General features: G+C 35.9%; 2 long non-coding RNA genes across 2 annotated transcripts; one reads left to right on the plus strand and one right to left on the minus strand.

Annotated features, from left to right (window-relative positions):
* Positions 1 to 5,281: 5,281 nt before the first annotated feature.
* Positions 5,282 to 9,387, minus strand: LOC112750294 (uncharacterized). Its single transcript, XR_011872024.1, has 2 exons — positions 8,753 to 9,387; positions 5,282 to 5,536 (listed from the first exon to the last, which is right to left on the minus strand). It is a non-coding gene; the product is annotated as an uncharacterized lncRNA (long non-coding RNA).
* A 1,434-nt stretch (positions 9,388 to 10,821) lies between these two features.
* Positions 10,822 to 13,775, plus strand: LOC112750293 (uncharacterized). Its single transcript, XR_003175629.3, has 2 exons — positions 10,822 to 11,446; positions 12,429 to 13,775. It is a non-coding gene; the product is annotated as an uncharacterized lncRNA (long non-coding RNA).
* Positions 13,776 to 15,600: the final 1,825 nt, after the last annotated feature.

Consider the following 15,600-nt stretch of genomic DNA (forward strand, 5'->3'; position numbering starts at 1 on the left):
TGACAAACAAATTTTTGTATGAAAGGATTATTGTTGGTTTAGGAACTATACTTGCAACGAGAATTCATTTGTGAAATTCTATACCATCAATTTTTTGATCATCACATCACCACATATCAAAGCATTAGCTTAGGATTAGCTTAGAGAGCTCACTTTAGATTGAAAATACATAGTAGGAGTAGGAATAGTATAGTATAGAAAATTATCTCTTAGGGTTTACTTAATTTCCATTGTAGCATTTTATAGTTCAATTTTGGTCTTGGATTTTGCTATCTCATTGTAAGTACTCTTTAATTTCCTTTTTAATTTCATTACTCTTGCTACACTTTATTCTATTTCAAGTTACTTTGTTAATATATGCAATTTTAATTTCTTGAAGTTTTGGTTGATGAATTTAATGTTTTATGATTTCTCTTTGCTTGTTTGAATGTTTATTGTTGATATTGTGAATAGTTTGGTTATAGTTTTCATTTTCCTTTGCAATTTCTCATGTTTTGCTTTTATGCCCACGAAGTGTTTGTGAAAATTCCACTTGGTAATTTTGAGTAGATTTTCACACCTTGGCTTAGGATATTAGTTCCTAGGAAAGTAGAGTCATAATGTCCGATATTTAGTGGTAATTCTTGGGTAGTTAGTTGCTTCTTGTTTCCATTGACGCTAGCTTTTTACTAAGTAATTAGTAAGTTAGCTAGGAGTTATGGATTAAGGTCAATTATGCTTACTTGACTTACTCTTCGATGTTAAGGGTTGACGAAGTGAGATTGACTCATCATAGTTGCCATAGTTGGGGTTATGACGATGATAGAATTCCTTAATTCCCATTCCCAAGTCAAGGCTCTTTTATGCATTTATAGCATTTTCACTAGCTTCGACCTTACTTCCTTTTTACTCGCATTAATTTCAATTTTGATCTTTTCATAGTTCTTTTATTTCTTAGTTCTTTTAATCTTTTGTTCCTTAATTGAAGAAACCCCTTTCTTCATAACCAAGAGTGTGATGCCTTAATTGCATTGTCCGAGGGAGACGACCCGAGGTTTAATTACTCTCGGTTATTTTTATTTGAATTAAACTTTGATGTTGGTTGATTGTTGGGTTGGGACTATACTTGCAACACTAATTCTATTTTGAGAAAAATTTCTAAACTACTTTAGGCCACACATCAGCGAGCGGTGATGATCCACTGCATTATGCTTGGCAATAAAGTGGAAATTCATCAGTTGATCCCTTGTGAGATGTATAAGATCGTAGCAAAAACCTCAACCCAATCTATGCTGGCTTTTCCCCACCTTATCTCTCGCTTGTGTGATGAGGCCAAAGTCCATATTGATATTTATTGCAGTGGATGACCTAATCACCAAGAAGAGCATGGAGCACATTAGGGAACCTGCTCAAGCCCCAATTTAGAAGCCAGTTTTCCCTTCCAAGAGGAAGCAGCCTGAGTGGCCTCAAGAACAGAGCATCCCTCCACGCGAATATTGGACTCAAATGGCAGTATCCATTGGACAGTTGATATCCACTATGGACCAACTGAAAATGGAACATAGAGACCAGTCTCTCATTCTTCACAAGCTGACTGAGGAGCAAAAGAAGCAAGGGCAAGAATTAGAAGAGTTGAAGTGCTAGAAGGTGTCCTCCAGAGAGAGCTCCCTTATTTTATCCCTAGTTTCAGTGCTTTATTTTAGTTCCTATTTTTCAATTATGAGTCACGTGATCACTATTAGGATTTTTTGCTTTCTAGTTTGGTAGCTAATTTCGAAAAGTTCCAGCTATTTTTCAAGATGTCTCATGTATCCTCCACATGACTTAAATAAAATTTTAATCAAGAAGTAGTAAAATACATAAGATCTTGAGTTACATTATAAGTTATTCCAATTACTTTTGTGGTTGCCTTATCTTTATTCTCTGAATGTATGAATTAACTGAGCATACTTGATGTTGGGGTTGGACATATTGGGTCTTAGGGTACAAGAATTTAGAGAAGTATTATTGATTCTCTGAAATATCAAAAAATTGATTCTTGAAGCAAAAGAAACAACAAGAAGAAAAAGAAAATCAAAAAAGAAAAACAAAAAAAAAAGAAAAAGGTCAAAGGCTTTGAGCATCAATGGTTAGGAGGGTCAAAATTGTCCTAAGAAGCTCAAAAGAGTTGCTGCCCCTGACTATATGCTTGTGGTGTGAAGGTGTCAAGAAAATCTTAAGACTGAACATTTAAAGTCGTGACCCAATGCTATAAAAAGTACACTTAAGGCTCTAGGCACCACTGTCTGGGAATTTAAGTAAAGATAATTCAAATCCAAAGGGCTCCCCTAGTTAAGTGCTTGTGGTGTTTATGTATCAAGTGGTAATACTTGAAAACAAAACACTTAGAGTCACGGCTAGGCTCAAAGGATCAAAGCACCGAAAGAAAGAAAAGCTATGGTCAAGAATCAAGAAAAACCTAAAGAAGAGGATCAACAATATCATTTGGATTCTAGTTCTAAAAGATGCCAATATTTCTGAGCTTCAAAGGAAAGAGAGATGCCAAAGCTGTTCAGAAATAGAGAGTTAATAGCCCCATTCAGTAAATGGAACTGAGCTTCATTAACAATTCTAACCTGATGTATTTTTCTCTTCCATTTAGTCCTATCTTGTTTTTGGTTGCTTGAGGAGAAGCAACAGTTTAAGTTTGGTGTTGTGATGCGTGAGCATCTTGTACCCTTTTTATATCTGCTTTTATAGTGTTTTTAGTTAGATTTTACTAATTTCTATTATGTTTTAGTGAAAAATTCATTTTTGGATGCTACTTTGAGTTTTTGTATTGTTTCTATGATTTTTAGATGAATTTGGGCAAGTTTGGCAGAATCCTGTTTAAAGACGAAGGAAGGGTAGCAGATGCTGTTAATCCTAATCTTCTTGCATTTAAACGAGCATAACTTAAGCTACAAAGGTCCAATTGCTGCGGTCTTAATAGCGTTGGAAAGCTAACTTCCAGAGCTTTCCAGCAATATATAATAGTCTATACTTTACTTCCAGAATGACTGCCAAATCTGGTGCTAAACATCCATACCTGGCGTTTAGCACCCAAAGAGGAGCAAGCCCCCACGTTGAACACCCAAAACTGGTGTTCAATGCCAGCCAGGGAGCAAAAACCAGCGAGCTCACCCTTCTCTCCACGTTCAACACCCAGAATCCAAGTTGAACGCCAGGTATCAGCCCAAACACTCACCAAGTGAGCTCCAAAGTGGATTTTAACACTCCTTAGGCTTTTCTTATCTTATTTTTGTAATTCTCAATTTAAATTAACATCTTTAGTGTTAGTATTTTACTATTTAAAGAGGATATCACTTAGGATTAAAGGGGGATTCGAGCATATGACTTCAGATCTTCTTCTTTACTTCTGTTTTCTCTGTAAAGTCATGAGCAACTAAACCTCCTGATTAAGGTTAGGAGCTATGTTTATTTCTATGGATTAATATTATTACTCTTCTATTTTAATATATGTTTGATTCCATTCTGAGATATATTTTTGTTCTTCAATCTAAATAAATGTGGGTGGATCAGAAGTTTTACCCTTTTTCTACATGAGTTCTTGCGAGTCCCTGACCGGATAGTATTGAACTACAGCTTGAGAATACATCTCCTAGATGGCTAATCCACAAATTGTTGGGGACATGGGAACATCTGTTCAGCCAGGATCTGGGGTGATTAGGGCCTTTGTGGTATAAACTAGAATGCTGAGCTTCACCCTCGTTCAAATTAAATGACCACTGACCCTGGCATTTGATGAGAATCAGAGGAGATTAAATTGCTAAGGAATTAGGATTTAATCACTTATAGTTTGCCATAGAATGAATCATTCATTGTTAAAGTAGTTAGTAAGAAGTATTAATCCAAAAAGATAAACATCTCTGAGGCCTTAACTGCTTCCATATATTATCTCTCACCAACCTTTAACTGCTTTTCTTTATTATCTTGTTTTATGCGCTTTCAACAACTACTCTCTTTACTTTTCGCCTAACTAAGTCCATCAAGATAGCTATTGCTTGCTCAATCCAACAATCCTCGTGGAATCGACCCTCACTCACCTGAGGTATTTGTTAGACGACCCGGTGCACTTGCCGGTGAAGTTGTGCGAGTTCAAATTTCGCGCACCAATGTTAATATTGTAAATAACACTTTTTGGTTGCTTGTTTCCTTATTGTTAGTAGTTTTATTCATATTTTCTCTGACTTATCCACACCATTACCATAATTCACCGCCATGGAACCCAAACACTTATCTTTCTAGTCACCAATTCTATACACCATCACCTCACTACATACAAAACCAAAACTTTTACCCTCATGAGTTTAATTTTCAATCTTCAACACCTCAAAATTCATCTTCATGTATGATCAATCCACACAAGAAGCACTCTAAGTGCTAACAGAATGAGTTTCGGAAGAAGCAAGAGCATGTTATGTCTACATTAGTGAAAACCTTCAACCGGTTAGTTTCATTGCATTCATGCCACAACCAAGAAATTCTGGTGGATGAATGTAAGGAACTGAGCTCAAGTGAAGAGTGTGGAGTGAAGGAAAGATTGCAAAATCTAGTGGAAGATGAGAAATTAAGACATGAAGCACAAGAGGAGGTAAATGAAGAATTGATGGAAATTGATCAAGTGGATTCCATCATCCATGATTTTTTGTCCACCTTGGTCAATCCCTTCAATGACCTTCATGAACCTTCCTCCATTGAATTTGAATGGGATATTGATGTGGACTTCACAAACCTCCAATATTTGATTTGAGTGATGATGAGGAAGACTTAGAGGAGGTTGATGAGGAAAAGCTACAAAATGTTGATGAGGAAGAGTTAAACTACCAAGAAGTAAAGGTATATGCAAGACCAAATTGAGTGGGTGAAAATTTCACCAAGGAGCTTCATTGGCCCACATCAATATGCTATCTTAGATGGTGAAGAGAGGAATGTGAATTGGTAAAGAGATAAAAAGTTCATCAAAGAAGCCAATTCAACATTTGGAGTTCAAATATGGTGCAAGATTCCATTGAGTGGATTCCGGGGAGTGTTTAAATGCTTAAATGGTGATTTAAGAGTTTGTTCATCCAAGTGCAAAAATGAAGATCAACAAGAAGGTGAACAAGAGACTAGAGTGTGGGATCTGTAACATCCCTTCTAGCAAAATACCTTGCTTAAGTCAGGGTATTTCCACTAGAAAGAACATTACGTAACCTTCTCTAGTATTAACTACTTAATTATCGAGCCTTTGTATCGAGTTCGCGTTTCAGTTTTAAGAAAATTCCAAAAAATTTTGTTTTTTATTCATTAAAGTCATAATTCAAACATTTACAAATAATAATAACAATCACATAAGTATTATTAATAGTAATTCTTATACATAAGAAGTCATATAAACCCAATTACAACACCTACCCCTCTGTTAAAATAAAACCTCATACAACAAGAGCGAGGGGGCTCTATGAAAGCAATTAAAACCATAAAGAAAACCTACTAATCGCTCGCAGCTTCAAATTGCGTCTTCAAACCTGTGTTACTGAAAAGGTGGAAAATTTGGGGGTGAGAACCAAACCACATGTTCTCGGTAGAGGTCGAGAATGCCGTGAAAGTAAAAAATAAAGCGCAAATAGTTAATTTCATTCAGAGACATCTAAAAGAAAATTAACCTTTTTTTAAAAGCATTAGTTAATTCTTCAAAATCCTAGACCCATATTTTCTTTATAAAACTCTTAAAAGTTTCCTAGACTGTATGAATGACCAACCTATTCCAAGCATAGATTCATAAAGTCTATGCTGAACCAGTTTGATTTTTCATACTTTACTAGACCATAACATAAAAGAATTTACCTACGCGGTATAAATGATCATCCTGCTCCAAGCATAGGTTCATTAAGTCTATGCTGAACCAGTCAGATACTTTATACAGAACTAGACCTCAAACGTACCAGTCACTGCCTCAGGCCCAAACAACTCAATCAACATCCGATCACCACAATCTAAACAATCAGTTACAAACACAGGTAATGAGGTTCAAACACAATCAAGAGCAATTACATCAAGTATAGCAATTAGCAATTAAACAGAATTATTCACTTAAGCAAACCAATTACAATATACACACCCAAACTATGTCACATAGATGCATATGATGAATATCTACTCCTAGTGCAGGCCATGAGCTCATGTGTCGGTTAGCACCTGCATTCCCGACATTTATCCGGTCACGACTTCACGATTTTCTGGATACGATTTTCCATTCAAATAAATGCGCATATAATTATTAGCAGCTCTATTGAGACAGCCTCTGCTTTCTACTCGCAGGAAATATACTCTTGGGAACGGAAAATTACTCTTGGGTTGCCTCAGGGCAACGGATAAACAAACAAATATCTCTTGGGTTGCATTAAGCAATAAACAAATAAATAATATCTCTTAGGTTGCATTAAGCAACAAATATATATATATAATATCTCTTGGGATGCCGCAAGCAACAAACAAACATCTCTTGGGTTGCATCAAGCAACAAACAAATAAACAAATATCTCTTGGATTGCCTCAAGCAACAGATAATCATACAATAAGTACTTTACTCTTTCCTTTTTCTTTCATAATTGCAAGTACGCAAGCGGGACAAGACCCACGCCCTTGCCAACAATCCCGTATACTAAATAATATTTTCTTAAAAGAATCATTAAAGTTATTATCATTAAATAAGCCTTAAATATTGATTTTGATTAAGTCCTTATACTTTTATAAAAATTTGGACATAATCTCCTTTAAAAATAGGAGTTAGCCACCCTTACAGGTCCCAACCAAACAATTTACCAAACTCTTTTCAACCTCTCCAATATCAAATCAATTCAGAATCAAACAGATTCCAACATTGAATCAGCCCTATGACGCTAAGGTTCATCTTTAATTTTATGAACTCATAACTCTCACTCAGACATTCTCAGCACTCTATCTTCTTTTCTATTTTTAATATAGCAAATAAACTCGGAATTGTGCAAACTTTATGTCCAGGCGTTCATCTTGAAATAAGCTTTCTAACAAACTAAAGATCATAATTTTCTGGTTTCTCTATCCTTAGGAATAGAGAAAAAATCGTGACTGCTCTGCAGTGCGTAAAACCAGAAAAACAGCAGCAGCATGTGATATTCAAAATTCAATATAAAATCCAAGTTAAATCCAATGACTTTAAAAATTAATATAGTTTAACTTCACTCATCCAAGTTTCTTAACCAATTAGTTTCAGGTCAATATAATTTTTAATGAAGAAGTTATATAACCTAGAAGTTGACTAATTTTCTGCAGAATTCTGTTTTAAAACTTAATGAACTTATCTTCTTCCAAGTCCTATAACTTACTCATTAAAACATGGATAACCCTGAAATTTAAGTCACATGTGCTAAACATACTTAATTTTCACTTCCAATTGGTTGCACCTCGATATCCAACCAGGTTCAAAAGTTATAAACTTCCAAATTTACTGATTTAAGAAAACAGAATCTGGCCTTTACTGCATAATGCATCGTATTTCAAAAATTCGTATCTTTTAAACCGCAAGTTCAACCGTTCTGAAATTTTACGAAATTAAAATAATAGGACTAAAGTTTCATTTAAAATTAGTTTTACTTCAAAATTAAATTTGGAACATTCACAGCAGAGCCAACTCGTTACTGCTGTTCCAAAAATTCTGCAGTAAAAATCAGATCCCACAACCATTACTCAAAAATTCACCATAAATCTTATATTTAATGAAAAGATCTCAAACTCTCCAATTCAGTCCCAATTATTCCCAAGTTTAACCAGGACTTGGTTCAACGCAATTCCGATTATCACAGAATTAGTTACAAACTTTCGAAGTTACTGTTTTCACTTAAAGATAATGCAAAAAAATCAGATTTTACGGCTTAACTTTGAAAAATCATAACTAAATCTTCAGTTAATACGAAACCTTCAAATTTAAATCCTAATAACTACACTTGTTAAAGTTTACTCAGATTTTAATCTCATACCATTTCGATCGCTAGCAAATTACTAGGCTGTCCTCAAAGTAACCATTCTATTTTGAAAACCAGATTCTTAATAATAGTTTAGTCTTTTAGGCCCTAATTCTTCAACAATTCTCAATCCAATATCAAATATATCAAATGATTATCTTAGTCTCAACCATTTATACATAATCAGTCAAAACCACAATCCTCTACTAATCTCAAGTCACTTTCACAGCCATAGCAATATTCCAAACAACTATTTCAACAACCAATAATCAATAATTCAATCATCTACCACACATAATTACAATCAATTCAATCACAGCACCAAGCACAATCGCAATCACAATCCAACATTCATATAATCAATTAATTACTCACAACTATTAATACTATTTACAGTTATTCAATAAACCTTGTTGGCATTCCTAAATTAAAATCATTTTAACCCCCTACCTCGATGTCGAAACTGGTAAGACTAAACGCTATGAGCGGCTTTTCCTTTTGACTCACAGCAGTGGCAATTCCCATGCAAATCCGAATCTAGCACTATCTCTAATAATGCTCGCAACGGCGACAATTCCACAACAGTAATGATAGTTACAACGAAACAGGGAATTCAAATTGGATGGGAATAAAGAACAATTACAGCCCTAGGGTTTTCAAGACAAGACATATACCAAAATCAACTCAGAACAAGCATGGCAGTGATAATAAAACGTGTAAATGGGTCATATTTAAGAAAAAGATCAAACCAGAGTCAAAGTGGCAGTTTCAGTCTCAACACGGCAAATTCAGCGGCGGCAGAGTAACTAACTCGCTGTGACAAGTGGGTGGCGGCTCCAGGCAGAATCGATGACAACGATAGGGCCTTGGCCTTCGGCGGCAACGACAACGACGCTTGGTGATAGCAGCAGCGATAGAGGCCCAGCGTCACCCTTCACTCGCGGTTTCTCCTCCTCTGTTCGAACTTTATGCTTCCAGCCGCGACAACGATGGTGACGGGGTGGCAACAACAGTTGCGCGGCGACGGAATGGCGGCGCTATCCTTCACGCACGAGCTCTCCTCCTCCTCGCGTTTGTCCTCTCCCTTGCGAGCATTCTCTCTCTGTCCTCTGGCTCTGGCGACAGCGACGGCAACCGGCGCAGGGAGAAGCACGGTGTAGCGATCCTCCTTCCTCTCTTCTTCCTCTGTTCCCTCACCCTTTCCTTCTGTTCTTCGTTTCCTTCTTTCTTCCCTTCTGTTTCCCCCTCGTTGTGAACTATCGAGGGTTCGAATCCCTCTCTCTCCTTTTGTTTTTGCTCGACGAAAGTATTCTTTTTCTTTTATTGGTTTTGGTTGGTTCGGTTTTTTCGGGCTCGGCTCCCCGTTCCCTTTCTTTACCTTTCTGATTGTAGATTTAGGGATTTAGTATACAAATTAGGGATTTGTGATATTAGGGTTAAAATTAGGATTTTATAAAAGAATATGGATAGATATGAATAGATATTTTGATAAAATTGGAAGCTAGAGTAATTTTAAAACCAAATATACTCTCTTAAAATATTTAAGAACATCATTTATCAACATATTGCTAAGTTGAATTAATTATTTCTAATTTAAATTATAAAATAAGCATATTAATCATATTTTTATAAAATATAGTTTAAATTCAATACTAATTATTCAAATTAAATGATATAACTTTTTATTATTTTTCTATCACCGAAACTTTAATTTCAATTTACAAAATATCTAATTATAATAAAATTACTTAAACTTTAAGTATTTATAAAAATCCATTTAATCATTTCTAATAAATTAATCTCTAAAAGCTCAAACTAATAAAATAAACCATAATTCATTCATAATAGAAATTACTTAAATTAAATATATAATACTTCCATTACTAAATTTTATTTCCAAAGCATATGAAATAACCAATTATAAAAATTACATAAGAATATTAAATAACTTAAACTCCAAATATTTATAAAACTAATTTAATTACTCTCAATTGATTAATTTATAAAATAAGATATCAAATTAATAAAATAAATCGTAACTTTTTTAGAATAAAAGTTACTTAAATTAAATTGTACAATTCTTTCTTATTTTTTAATTACTAAAATTATACAAAATATTCCATTATAATAAAATTACTTAAGAATATTAATTGATTCAAAATAAAACTATCTCCGAATCTATTTAATTAGTTCTAATAAAATAATTTCTAAAATTATAAAGTTTAAACTTAATAAGATAAATTCACAATTTATTCATATTCAGATTTTAAAAAAATGCGGGATGTTACAGGATCCGGGTATAAGTTTCAACAACCAACACTTGTGGATCCTAAATACTGATTTGGAGTTGTTTGAGAGTTTGATGTGCTTCATTTGGGACCCAGAGGTCAAATCGAGAGCAAATTTGGTTGACAATTCAAGGAGGAGTGGAAGCACAAGCCACCTTGACAAAGGCCTCACCCAAATGTACAAACTTAAGGACTATAAACCAAAGTGTTAGGTGGAAGACACCCCACCATGGTAATATCCTTCTAACCTTTTCCTTCTCCTATTTTTTGTTTCATGAATAATTGCTTATCTTGCTTAATTTAGTTTAGTTGCATTTTGGTGTTGATTATGTATTTTTAGGAGAAAAATATGTTTCGGGGTCTGAAAACCATTGATGGATATCATGTTTGGTGCTTTAGAATTGTCAAAATTTTTGGAGAAACAGAGGATTGTGCGTACACATATACCTGTGCGTACGCACACTTCCCCCAATTTTTTTCATCTGTGCGTACCCAACTATGCGTACGAACACACGTTTTCACACCCTACTGGGAGCGTCCGCACATACCTGTGCGCTCTCAACCCAGCCCTTTTTCCCTCGATGCATACGCACGCTCATGTGCGCACGCACACATGATCCTTTTGTGGAAAAAAAATTTGCTTTCTGGGCGTACGCCCCTGTTTCTGCGTATGCACACTCATTGACACCCTTCCTCCCAGGAGCATACGAACACCCTTTGATTTTCCTAGTGTGCGTACACCCACTTCTTTGTGCGTACACACAAATTGCGTTTCGAACGTTAATCCGAAAGGGAACCCTTATCGTGCCTTCAAACCCCCTCCAAACTCTTTTCTTTCTTCTTCACTCTTACCCCTGCGCTGTCCCATTCCAACCCAACCCAGACCACCAACCCCAGCCCTCCATCCGACACCACCACCATCACCGCCGGCAAACACAGTCGCCTACCCTCTTTCTCCTTTCTTTTTTCTTTCTTCCCCTTTCTCTCTCTCTAACTTCTTCGGGTCCTTGTACGCTGCCCCTGCGCCAGAGCTCGCTGCACCTTCAGCTTCGGTGAGGTAGCCCCGTCATGATCCCAGCGGCAGCGATCCCTATGCCGTCATGACTGCTCCCTGCTCACCCCTGTTTCCCCATTCTTCTTCCATCATCACCGCAGGTTCAGTCTTCTTTCCCCTGTCCCCTGTCTTTCTTCCTTTTGTTAACTTTTAATTGCTTTTTAGTTCTGGTTTTAGTAATCTTGTTATGTCTAGATTAGTTAATTAATGTTTGTTGGATTGCAAGTGTTTGCTGGCTATTTTTCTGGGTTGATAGCTGCTTCAATTGAACTCAAAATCCCTGTTTGCATATTATGCATGCCATATGTTCGATGAAATGCCAATGTGAAATTGTTTTGTTTAATTCTTATGTTTGGCCAACATTTATCTTAAATTCTATTCTCATTAGGCATTATAGTTAGAAATTGTGCAGTTTTATGTGATTTTTGAGCATGTTTGGGTTAAGTTTTACAAGGGACTTGGTTGTTATTTTGGTTCAAACACCAAATTGGTTTATAATTTCAAGTTTGATCATCTATATGGTGTAATTTCAAATGTGCATATCATGTTTGGTTAAGTGAATTGAATGAAATTGCTTATTCGTTTTGGTTTTGAATATAAATAATCACATACAAAGTTACTTGTTCTTTGATGTTGTTGAGTAATTCAACTTGATTTTCATCAAGATTGCCGCTTTTGAAACAAGACCTGTGTTAATTTGATTATTTTTTTTGTTTTTGTGATGAATAAGTAAGCTTCTCTACTCTTGAATGGATTATGGTTGTGGTGCTAATTTTTGTTAATGTTGAGCTTTCATTGCACAACTTCCATGTCTAACCTTTTTCGAATTCAATTCACTTTAATTGCTTTGGCCTAAATCATTTGTGCTTCAATTGCATTTATTCTTTTATTTACTACTTAGGCTACTTAATTGCGGAAAACATTACTTTCTCTTGAATATACCACATTTTCAAAATGTTTTCCTCAATTAAGTATTTATTTACTTTCTTGGCTCCAAATTTGCATTTCAATTAATCCCTCTTTTACTTTATTGTGCCATTTACCTTTTTATTCTGAGTTGTATTCCGTTCTTTTTTTTTTCAGGATGCGTCGCACAGGCAAGGAGCCGGCTTCATCATCGGCTCCCGCCACTGTTTGTCCGAGTGATTAGCTGGACACCTTTGCAAGCGAAGAAGCCCACAATCAAGACAAGAAGCTTGAGGAAAAAGGCCTTCCACTATGAAAGGAAATTAGATGTGCCGGAAAGATAGAGTTCTATGGAAATCTACTGAAGGCAGACGCTAAGACTGTCTTTCTCCGTGAGGTACAGCTAGATACCTCGACTCATGCGTTTGAGGCCCTCTTGCAGCTTCCTCACATCACGCCTAGCCGAGATGCCTATCCAAAGATAACGGCAGATGTGATCAAGGGCAACAATTTATTAGACACCATCCTGAAGAAGATTGGCCGACCTGAGGCCCGATGGGAGTAGAGTTCAGGAGAGAAAGTGGCTCCCATTAGTATTGCATGCTCTGACCTTCATGCTGAGGCGAGGATTTGGCAGCAGATAATTATTGATTATCTGTTGCCGAGTACTCATGCCACCCAGATCAGAGTCTAAGTGGTTGTGCTTCTTTGGGCAATCTTGGAAGGTAAAATGATTTTTGTTTTGCCCCTGATCAGAGAGTCGATGTGGAAGGTGAACAAAAACTAGAAGTTTATCATTCCCTTCCCATCACTTGTTATGAGGTTAGCCATGGCATCTGTAGTTTTTGCCATTCGCGTAATGGAAGGAGCCGGCACAGAAGAAGAGGAAGACTACGGAGCCATCATCATCTTCAGCACCATCAGCTCCTGCACCTGTAGCACGGCCTCTTTATGAGTTAGTTCAGGACCTCATTCAGGAAGTCCGCCGCAACGAGCACCACAATGCTTGCCGTTTTCAGTGGATGATGGCGAAGCTTGAGGGATGAGACCTTGGTCCAGCTCTTGCAGATACACCAGAGCCTGAGCCTGAGCCTGAGCCGACAGTAGAGAAGGAGGCAGTTGAGAATGTTGTTGCCGAGCTGACCCGAGACTTGATTGTATATCAGCCAGCACCACCAGACAGTAGAGCTTCATAGAGACAGTCATCCCCATCCTCATATTTTTTGGCACGGAGGACCGTGCAACGCTTAAGTATGGGCGAGGATTCGCAACTTTTTGGGTGTAACATTCTCTTCCAAATACTTTGTTATCCATTTTAGTTTAGTTCTTATTATGCTTTATGTGGATGTTTCTAGTACTTTTGACTTTTGCACTATATACTCGTATTTTGGTCGTTTGTATATATTTTGGTTTGCTTCTAGTTTTATTTCATTTTGGTTGATATATATATGTACATATATATATTGCACTTTTATTTTACTTGGTATATATTGTATATATAGTAGTGTGATTTGATGATCTAAATAGTATAGTGCCTAGTTTGATTTTGTCCTAATTGTTCATATTGGTTTTTGGATATTGAAAATTAGGAAAAGAACTAGGAAATTTTGAAATTGTATCCAACACATCTTATATATATATATAGGAAATAATTTTGGTGAAAAACAAAAAAAAATTCCAGGAAATCTTTTTTAGGGCGTTCTATTGAATTGATTCGGAAAACCATTTTTAAGCTTGCTTGAATGGTTTTTTGTAGAACATGGAAGAGATAGAATAAACAACCTTGTGAGTTGTTGAACTTTTAAGTGGTTGCATATTTTAACTACTATTTTACTCTTGTGTGCTATACCCCTTCTATGACTGTAATCTTGGTTTTGCTTGATTCTTTATTTTCAATAGTTGATGTTTGAATGCATTGAGCATGATTGAGGCCATCTTTGAATCTAAGAACACTAACCCATATGTCTGTACCCCTTGCATCTACCATTGTTAACCCCTTTGAACCTTATTTATCCCATTGTTTTTAACATTAACACGTCACAACCTTAAAGGAAAAAGCATCAATTACCTTGATTTGCATCCTTGATTAGCTTAGGTTGAGAAGTGTGTTGCATTTAAGTGTGGGAGAATTTTGGAGGAACATTGGTAGAAAGAATAAAAATATTTTGGGTATGCATTGAAAAGTTTTTAAAATAGTGCATTCATGTATAAATTCTTAAACCACATGCATTATTCTGTTGAAAAAAAAAAGGAAGAAAGGGGACAATAGTTTCCCCAAAGAAAAGGAAAATATAATAATGAATGCATATGAGAGTTGAATGAAAAATCAATGCAGGAATGTGTAGGAAAGAAAATGATGAAAGGTTTGGTTGCATTCTTGTGATTTGGTTGATATAGGTCGAGTGAGATATTTGAGCTAATCAAGAATTCAATTCCTTAGTCCACTTGGCCATATTTATCCCACCTTAACCCTAACCCCATTACAACCCTAAAAAGACTTCATGATATTTGCACTCTTGCATCACTTACTTGTTGATTGTTAGATAAAGAGAAAATCCTTGAAAGTATTATTAGACGGGGATTGAGTGATTAAACCCTAAACACTGAGCATTTAGAGTGTATACACATCTAGTGAGGGTTTGACTGCTCAATTCTATGTTTCCACACCTCTTATTATATATTCTTGCAAGTTGCTTCATTTTGAGCTTGAATCAATTTTTGGAATTTTGATCACATCGCAATATTTCTTTTCTTTTAGCCCTATATGCCTATATGCTTGGTTATTTGTTAGTTTGTATTCTCAAAATCAATAGAAAACTATAGTATAGATAGAAATAGATAGCATCTAGTATACTTGCATGCCTATAGATAGTTGTATTTAATAAGTTGTTCACCCTTTGATCATTCCCCTTGTTTGTGTTTAGCATGAGGACATGCTATTATTTAAGTGTGAGAGAATTGATTGCTCCATATTTGATGATGATTTTTGGCTTGAATTGAATGAATTTTATTACATAAACTCACACTTAATCACCAAAATAACATACTTTTGTGATTTCTCTCTAGATTGAACCTAAATGTGAAAATATGCATTTTTGTGCTTAAATTGATCATTTTAATTTCACTTTTATTCCATTTGATGCTGTGATATATTTCGTGAGTGATTCCAGGTCCAATAGGCAAAAATGGCCAGGCAAAAGTGATAGGAAACATGTAAAATAGGAGATTTTATGAAGAAAACAAAGGAGAAGCATGCACTGAAGTGTGCGTATGCACAACCTTCTGTGCATACGCACAAGTCCCAGCACGTGACTTCATTGATGAAGCACGTGGCTCGTGACTTTGGGGG

Source organism: Arachis hypogaea, chromosome 15, assembly GCF_003086295.3.
Source record: "Arachis hypogaea cultivar Tifrunner chromosome 15, arahy.Tifrunner.gnm2.J5K5, whole genome shotgun sequence".
In the NCBI taxonomy this organism is placed as follows: Eukaryota; Viridiplantae; Streptophyta; class Magnoliopsida; order Fabales; family Fabaceae; genus Arachis; species Arachis hypogaea.